Here is a 10,000-nt window from a genome sequence, read left to right on the forward strand (position 1 = left end):
GTTGTTGTTGTTGTTGTTATTATTGTTATTATTGTTATTGTTATTGTTGTTGTTGTTCCTACTACTATACCTCTCGCTTCTTTTTCTTCCTATTTTTTTTCTTCTTTTTCTGTTTCTTTTTCTTTTTCTTCTTCTTCTTCTTCGTCACAATCAGCGTCCCTCGTCGTGATCTTGACTGTTGACCGTTTTTCGACACGACCATTTATTTACTTGTACGCGTGAACGGATATTAAGCGTTTAACTCGTTCTCTCTCTCTCTCTCTCTCTCTCTCTCTCTCTTTCTATTTTTGTCTCTCTCTTTCTATCTATCAATCTCTATTTGTCTCTCTTTCTTTATCTATCTGTCTCTGTCTCTGCAAAGTTACGTTAGCGAACGATAATTTTAGGAGGATCTATTGTTAGTACAAGTCGTCACGACGAGAGTGCCACGCTCTTTGCTTTTTATATTATACACGCGTGCGTGCGTGCGTACTTGTGTATGTTAATTAACTAACGATGGATCTTTTAATTTCATGTTAATTCTAAATTAATCTTTTTTTTCTTTTCTTTTTCATATATATATATATATATATATATATATATATATATATATATATATAATTATTTTTCTTCTACTTTTGCATTATAAAATATTTGCGTTATAAAATGAGATCTTTTATTTTTATTCAACTTCTAAAGTAATCTTTTTATATATACGTATATATATGTATGTGAATATTGTTAATCATTTTTTCTATATCGAATATCTGTTATAAAATATGACAGACAGAGAAAAAAAGAGGGGGAGAGAGAGAGAGAGAGAGAGAGAGAGAGAGAGAAAGAGAGAAAACGTTAGAAAAAGAAATACAGTTCGAAGAAATATTAAACTAATTTGATTTTGAAATGATTTATAATTAATGTAATCATTGATCAAACAGACACATTCCAAAGTTTATATAATCTTATTTTATATCCATACGTTTAAAGTCCATCGTTGGTATATACCCAAGCTTGTATTGTTTAATTAAGAAAGAAACTATATTTTTCTTTGGGCAACATATTTCTTTCTTTAGTCACTTTTCTCTTTTTTTTTCCCCTTTCTTATTTTTTTTTCTTTTTTTCATTTCTTTTTTACTTCCATACGTAAGAGAACTTCGCCTATTTTAATTCGAATTCCACTTCGCATGTTCGGACGATACAGGAATATCTAAGAAAATGTTGTACTCGTACATGTATTCATATATAACTATATACATGTGTATATATATATATATATATATATATATATATATATATACACATTATTTTAATCTTGCTTTAGTCTGATTTTCCTTCAGACGATGAAGATTTATGATCAATGACGTTAAAGATCTTTTCTATCGATTAAAGCTAATCGTCGATCATTATTATTAAATGATTTCTTTTTTTTTCTTTTTTCTCTATTCAACACATCGAAGAAAATAAGAAAATTGAGAATTAACAAATTGGAAGATCATGAATGATTTCATATCGATACGACGTTTCTTTTACACACATATATATATAATTATTCGATTAATGACTCGAGCTCGATTCGGAATTTCATTTTGAAAAAGAGAATCTCGAAAATCTTTTAAGAAGAAGAAAAAGACACTTTCAAAAGACGATGTATTTATCTTTTGGCAAATTATAATCTTATTATTTTTATTGTTATCATTATTATTATTACTATTATTATTGTTATTATTATATTTGTTAAATCGATTATTTGCAAATATTTTCGATCGATGACAATCTCTCGAATCTCATCGTGGTTTCCGTTTTGGTGATACATGTAAAAAGAAAAAGAAAAAGAAAGGAGGAAGAGAAGGAGGAGCAAAGAAAATAAAAAATAGTAAAACTTAGGAAAACAAAATTTTAAAAACGCGAAATGTTTATATTCTATTGATTGGAAGCCAACATATACATACATACATACATATATACTTACATGCAAACACACACACATACACATACAAACACGTATTATTTTGTATATATTAGATATAAATAATCTCATTTTTAAAATATATCATCATATCGTCGTGACTACTAGTTTTATATAATTCTTTCTCTCTTTAATTCCATACCTATATTTTATATATATATATATATATATATATATATATATATATATAATTTTCTCTCTCTCTCTCGCTCTCTCTGTCTCTCTTTTACAATCTCTCATGTTTAATCGAATTACGTCTAGAATATATCTCGATGTATCGTTCTCGATCCTCTTCTGTAACATTTCATTGTATATTATCCAGTCATACTTTGAATTCAGTGTGTATGTTATTCGTATTAACAGATGCACAAGTGTTTTGTCCTATTTATACATAGGATATTCTTTGGTCCAGAGCGATTGATCGATTACGTAAACGTTGCATACGTACAAGCAGATACAACATTATATCTACGTACATAAATACACACACATGCACACACATTTATAAAAGATATTTAACGCAAGTTATATATACGAGTATAACTCGTTGCTACTTTATCATAGAGGTTTAGCTTGCAATAACTCGAAGATACGTTACCTCGAGAGAGAAAGCTGAATATATGTATATGTGTGTGTGTGTGTGTCGATAATTAATAGACACCTTGATCGATCTGCGAAACACGTTCGACATGCTTCACAAACATAACAAAAGCAAATATTAATGCCAAAATGGATAGCCTAGATTTACTCATAATTTTTTTCTTTCGATTACAAAAAAAAAGAAAAGGATGAAAAAAAAGAATGGTCAATTTTTAAGGATCAGGATTATTTATTGATGTAACCTTCTCATACACTTTAATCGAACGATATGATTGATGAAAATTATTGTTACTGTGAATTTTCGATCGGTATCATTGATCTTGATATATCCATTTTTTATATTAGGTCTCGAAAATATGCTAAATTTGTTTATTAAAGCAGATCGATCGATCGATCGATCGATCGTATCGAATTTGTTCGTGGCGGATGATTTGAACTGGCCCGACAAGGCGAGCTCGATGATGTAACGATTCACTTTTATATGTTGCTGCTGCTGCTTCTCCCATCGATTTGTTCAATTTCGTTTCTCTCTCTCTCTCTCTCTTTGTCTATGCTATCTGTCTCATATATATATATATGATGTTGATATATGTATATATATAGAAACGATACGAATTAAATCGAGCGCACACTCGCGATAGAAACGTCTCTCCCCTTCTCTTTGGATATCGGATTATATACGTATGTATGTATTTATATATATATAAATGTATATATATATGTATGTATGTATATACATACATACGTAGAGATCTCGTTCAGAACGTTTCGTGCCTAGTTAGCTAGCTAGCTAGCGAGCTATTGCGTGTCGTGTTCGCGTTAATGATTTCGTTTAAATGTACATACGTGTATATACATATATGCAGTGTGTACGGTTTCATTCATTGGCATAGACCGTGTATTCTTTTTTTCTTTTCTCGTTTAGAGACGTGTTTTGTTTTTAAATGCTGCTCCGTAAACCCTTTACTAGTATTATGAGCGATATTATTTCAGAAATATTTCATTTAGGTCGTTCCAAGGGAGTCGAGGCAATGGATTTCTTTTTTTTCTTTTTCCCTTCTTTTTCTTTTTTTTTCTTTTACTTTTTTTTCTTCTTACTTTTTTCTTTTTCGTTTATTCTCCTTCTAGACTTTTTATTTATTTATTTATTTATTTATCTATCTATCTATCTATCTATCGTTTTTTTTCTTTTCGTTCTCCTTACGTTCGAGGATTTTGTATAATTCGTTTTTTCTTTCTCTCTTTCTTTCTATCTTCTTATACAACGTCAGAGCGAGAAATACGAACGGAATATAACGAGATTCAAATCGTAGAATTAACTATGTCATTGAGATTTTTTTTTGTCTAAATCTAATCGATCTGCTAGATTTATCAGTCGATAATACAGATAATTATTAGTTTTCTCGTTTTCTTAATTAAAAAAAAAAGATGATATAGTCGTTATTTTTTATAGACTATTTCCAATCGATAATTCCAAGCAGAACGAGTCGAAAGATTCCTAATTGATTTTTAAATATCACCGTCGTTGATTTTTTTCTTTTCTTTTCCATTTTTTTGATGTCATCGTAAAAGCAGCCATAGTAATGGAATTTTTCTTTACAATTTGGAAAGAAAGAGGTAGAACAAATTTCGTAAAAGAGCAATCGATTTTTCAAATCACTTGGTAATTTTTCGTGCCACCCTGTATATCGAAGGCCATGGAGGTTCTCTTTCTCATTTTGTATTATTTTTCTCGAATCAATAGAACGATTCTCTCTCTCTCTCTTTCTCTATCTCTCTCATTGCAAACTCGTTAGTAAACCGACGGATGTCGTTTTCACAAACGGCGTTCAGCGAAGTGGAGAGTAAAAAAAAAAAAGAAAAAAGAGAGAAAGAGAAAAAACCGCGTGGAACAGACAGACGCGTTCGATAATAATAACGCGGGACAATTGTGTGTGGATAATGGCAATGGTGGAGGTCCTTGCATCACGGTTTCTTTCTTCTTCCTTTATTATTTTTCTGTTTTTTCCTTTTTTTTTTGTTTTATTTATTTTTTTTTCATTATTTTTTTCCTTATTTTCTTTTCTTGCTCCTTGTAATTACTTTTCGAACGTACACGTTATTTTCGTATGATCCTTTTCTTTTCCTTGTTTTTTTTCTCTTTTTTTTTGTTCAGTTATTTTTATTCCGCTTTAAGGAAAAATTCGGTGAAAAAATTTAGATATCTCAAGATCGTGGATCGAGAAACGTTATCGATATATTTAAGATCTCAAATTGTCGTGTATCTTGTTATTATTAACAATCGATGCGTTATAAAAATATCTGATCACTCTGTGAATTTTGTAAAAAAAAAAAAAAAAGAAAAAAAAAAGAAAATAATAAAAAGGAAGAAAAAAATAGGAAAAAAAGAAAAAGAACAAAAAAGACACAGTTGATATTAATTTGTGAATCTTTTAAATGTTTCACGTATTAAAAATTTAATAGCGTATTAAACGACGAGCGAAAAAGGAAAAATGGAAAAAGCAAGAAAATAAGAAGAAAAACGAAAGAAGAAGGAATTAGTAGAATTGAAATTAATTTCTGAATCTTTCGAGTGCGTTAAATTTAATAAAGAAATATATCGAGGAATAAACGATTAACAAGTAATATTAATAAACTAAAAAAAAGAGAGAAGATTATTGAGAAAGTAGAAAGAAGGGAATAAAAGAGAAAGAATAAAGAAATATGAAGATACAATTTTCTAATGTTGGTTATGGCAGAAAGAGAAAACGTGTATTGTTGCACGATCGTCATATCGATGCGGAATGTTTATTAGCTTAGAGTGTTACGTGTCGAGTTCTCTCTGTCTCTCTTTCTCTCTCTTTCTCTCTCTCTCTCTCTCTCTCTCTCTCTCTCTCATGCTACTACTGTTCGCTCATAACTCCTTTCTATCTTATATTGCCAGTTAATCGGTTCGTTTGAACAATTTTAACTGCCGTGTGTGAACCGACCGAGTGGTAATTGTGCCGCTATAACGTCACTCGAATGAACTTCAAATTTTTTTTTTTTTTTTTTTTTTTCGACGCGTATGTATAAACGCGTATGTATAAATCGTCACAAAGATAATGATATTATCTTCGTTATGACGTGTGCGACTATTAATTAGAAAATCAAAACGCGTAACAGAAATAAAAAAAAAAAAAGAAGTGAGAGAAGAAAGAAATAAAACAACTTGAATGATCGTTATTCGTTTCGTGTATATAAATTTTATCTTCGTCCTTCGCGCTTTTTTTTAGATGTATCATGCGTATATTAATATATTAAATTTGTCAATGAATTGTGAATAATTTTTAATAAAAAAAAAAAAAAAAAAAAAAAAAAATACCAAAAAAGAAAAACAATACCGAGAGTAATGATATTCCTTGTTCAGATATGAGATATTGGAAAAAAATTTTTCGACATTATTTCTATCGATTAATTCGATATAACGAAGATTGACGCGATTCATTGCTGATCATTTTTTTTTTTTTTTTACAGTAAAAGGAAATATTAAATAATAACAGTAATGTCGCTTATATTTCGATATTAAATATTGAACATATTTTCAAATTACTTATTGATAAATTTAATGCGACAAGGATTAACAGGAATGATTCGTCGTGGAAAATTTTTTTCTCTGTAAAAAGAAGAAGAAGAAGAAGAAGAAGAAAACCAAAAATATCAAATAAAAAATATTTCTATTTATCGAAAATATAATATATACAAAAAAATATCATAACAATTACATAGATGTATACATATATACACACACACATATATATATACATATATATCTCGTTCAACGAAATCTAACAAAAGAGATTAACACGATTAATCTGAAAAATCTCTCTCTTTTTTCTCTCTACTTTATCACAAATTATTTTTTATTCTCCTACATTTTTTCTCCTCTTTTTTCTTCCTTTTTTTTTTTTTGAATTTTACGTTCATTCCTATGAGATGCAGAGGTAATTAAATGTACGTCAAAGGCAAAGAACGTTTACCTACTTAACTTCCTTCCTTCCTTCCTTCCTTTCTTTTCTTTTTATTTCTTTTTTTCGATCTATGATGAAAGTGCCTGCAAGTCATCATAATAGTAAAGAAGAAATAAGAGAGACAGAGAGAAACAGAGAGAGAGAGAAGTAGCTAGCTAGCTAGTTAGCTAGCTAGCTAGCTCTTGTTGGAAGTATCCGTCGAGGTCACACAGCGTCGATCAACGGACCATCTGTCGAACACTCAGTTGCTGGGAAGCATAATTTTAGTAGGATGATGTAATTTGGAAAGCGTCGTCGTCGGCACCATTCTCCACGGTGCCACAAGAGCATCAAAGTACACCCTCCCTTCCACCCTCTCTCTGCCACCTCCACATTTCCCCACTTCCCCACTTCCCCACTTCCCCACTTCCCCACTTCCCCACTTCCCCATTTCCCTACTTCTCCACTTCTCTACTCTCTGTCCCTACCTACCTACCTACCAACCTACCAACTTACCACCCACTTACCAACCACCCACCTACCCCAACATCATCATCGAAGTACCGCGCGCGCTCGTAGATGAGAGTAGAAGCTGCTTCTAAGGCTGCAAATGAAATTTCGGTCGGTTAATCTACGATGAGAATATAGTAGATAGAAAGATAGATGGAGAGAGAGAGAGAGAGAGAGAGAGAGGTTAGAAATGATAGAAGAAAATCGTGCAAGGTTTGCATAAAAGGAAAAATATTTATTTATTAACATTAGTAGAATTGAAATACGCTCGGTTTTTAGGGATTCACGTCGGTGATTCGATATTTTTCTTTTGCTGTTTGTTCACGTCGATGATGAGATATTTTTCTTTTGCTATTACACATTATGTTATGCTATGTTATGTTATGTACTACGGCAATAACAGGTTTAACATGTCCTAAGTGTACATAAACGAAAATAGAAGAGGAAGTTGAAACAAGCGATTTCCGTACGTGGCAGAGAGCTATTTCGCAAAATGCGATTAAGGCCTGTCCCCATTAACGGATTCTCGTTAAAATTTCCATATCGTTTGTCGAATCCACCTCCTTTGCCTCGATAGAGATTATCTCTCTCTCTCTCTCTCTCTCTCTAATCTCTCATTTCTCTCTATCTTTTTCTCTATTTCTTTCTCTTTCTCTCTCTCTCTCTCTTTCTCTCTCTCTCTCTCTTTCTCTCTCTCTCTCTCTTTCTCTCTCTCTCTTTCTTTAACGTTCACGATAGAAATCTTTTTCAAAATTTAATCGACGTTGATACGTTCGTTAATATCTGTCAGATGATTAATTCGAAAGCTACAAGATATATATATATATATATATATTGGTAATATCGGATAATAGATACATCCGAGATAAAAATGTATTTATTTGGTATAGAAAAAAAAAGAAAAAAAAAGAAAAAGAAATAAATAAAAATAAAGAGAAAACAGAAAAATAGGAAAAAAAAAGGAACAGGAAAAGGAAATACTCGTCGTTTCGTTGGGGGTGGTTGATACATATCTTCGTTTTTTTTTTCTCCTTCTTCTATCTAATAATTTTTTTTTCTCGACGATCGTAATTCATCGTAAATCGTCGTAAAAATTTTAGACGTTTAAAAATATTCCCAATAGATCTTGTAAGTCGTAAATCAAATGTTAGAGAGGTCGATTTCGTAGGTCATTTATTTTATGTATTGGTCTCTCTCTGTCTCTGTCTCTCCCTTTGCCTTCGGTAATGGTTTATGGCTAACATAAAATTCGTCGGAAAGTTTTGATCGTCGATACGTACGAACTTTACAATGTCTCTCTCTCTCTCTCTCTCTTTTTCTTTCTCTCTTTTTCTCTTTCTCTTTACTAGAGTTGTATTAGCAAAGTGGTTAACCTTGATAAAGTTCGTTGCTTTACGTACACAATGGCCGACCTCCGAAGGCTATTGCATTCATTAGGCGTCCAGACGCCCGTAGATTTATTTGTCTTGTAACAGAAGCGTGCCACGGAATTTGCATAAAAGAGGTAGGATTTGAAGGGGGCGGGAGAAGAAGGAAAAAGAGAGAAAAAAAAAGACGAAGAAAGAGAAAAACGGTAGAGTGTCTCGTTTGTCGCAATCGTTTCTTCATTTCATTTATTTATTTTGTTCCTTTTCTTTTCCGTCATTTTCTTTCCTCTCTTTCTCTCTTTCTCTCTTCTCATTAGTACAAAATTAATCGATGTACATAATCGATTCTTTTTTTTTATCTTCGTCGTCCTTTGTATTTCGTTTTATTCATTAAAAAATGGAAACGAGAGAGAGAGAAGAGAGTATGTAAAATTTGTGAACGCGAGACTTATCGATTCCTTCCTTCCTCCCCCTCTTTTCCACCCCTCTTCCTCTTCCTCATTTCCTTTTAAATCCATTCGGCTTAAAGAAGAAACCGATTCATGATTGAGAATGCCTGATGACGTCAAGCTAAAGCAAATGCCGAATACGAAATAATAAATAATTCTTTGGATTAAAAACTTATGTAACGGTTGTAATAGAACAATCGATTTCTATTGGAAATAAAATAAAGGAGAATTTATATTTGTTCGTACGTTATATATATGTATATATATAATTATTACTTATGTATTTCGGAGGTTCTTTTATGTTTTTTTTTCGCTACTCGACGAGTAGCAGTAGTAGTAGGTACTTCTAACGAGAATCGTTTATTCAAGGTTAACGACTACTCGTCGTTTCCGTTAAGGATAGAAAGAAAGAAAGATAGAAAATGAGAACGAAGCTTAAGTGGTAAGAACCATTATGGTTGGATAAAGACATCGTATTACAGACTTTGACTTTCTTTCTAACGATTCGTTAGAAGTCGTCGTTCTTTCTACGTTCTTTCTCATAAACGAGCCAACTAGAAATGTCCCTTGTGCACGATCACTGCGTTTGTCGAGACCTAGATAAAGAAAGAAAGAAAGAGTACAACGGAGGCGGACAGATTGATAGAAAGAGAAAGAGAAAGAGAGAGAAAAAGAGAGGGAGAGAAAGAGATTGATAAATAGAGAAAGAGAGAGAGAGAGAGAGAGAGAGAGAGAAAGAAAGAAAGAGGACAAGTTAAATGGCTATGTAAGTCGTGAGAAGAAGAGTTGACCCGACACTACAAAACTGATCCTTGTCGACACTGCAATATTCTAATCCACCTTCATTCTAGCGAATGAGTTTGGAAAGTACTTTAACGGAAGAAGTACGTCATCTGCATATATACATAATACATTTATACATACATACATACATACATACGTACGTACGTATACACATCATACATAAACACATGCATGCATGTTTATCTCTTTCTCTCTCTCTCTCTCTCTCTGTCTGTCTGTCTTTCTTGTTTCGTACGCGTGCAAGTTATGGTTACTTTAGCTACAAGTTTTATTTTGTTCGAACCGCTAATCTCCAATATCTCTTTCTCTCTCTCTCTCTCTCTTTTTTTTGCGTTTATTGCAGCGAATTTTGCTTTG

General features: G+C 31.9%; 1 protein-coding gene across 1 annotated transcript in view; it reads left to right on the plus strand.

The window, feature by feature from the left end:
• LOC127066180 (cAMP-dependent protein kinase catalytic subunit 1) overlaps positions 1-10,000 on the plus strand; it is a 20,073-nt gene that overhangs the window by 7,378 nt on the left and 2,695 nt on the right. The window contains exon 1 of the mRNA XM_050999595.1: positions 1-10,000. This exon is cut by the window's left edge and continues 7,378 nt beyond it; it is cut by the window's right edge and continues 2,695 nt beyond it. The gene's annotated coding sequence lies outside the window, so the exon portion shown is untranslated.

The sequence above is a fragment of the Vespula vulgaris genome, chromosome 9 (assembly GCF_905475345.1).
Source record: "Vespula vulgaris chromosome 9, iyVesVulg1.1, whole genome shotgun sequence".
In the NCBI taxonomy this organism is placed as follows: domain Eukaryota; kingdom Metazoa; phylum Arthropoda; class Insecta; order Hymenoptera; family Vespidae; genus Vespula; species Vespula vulgaris.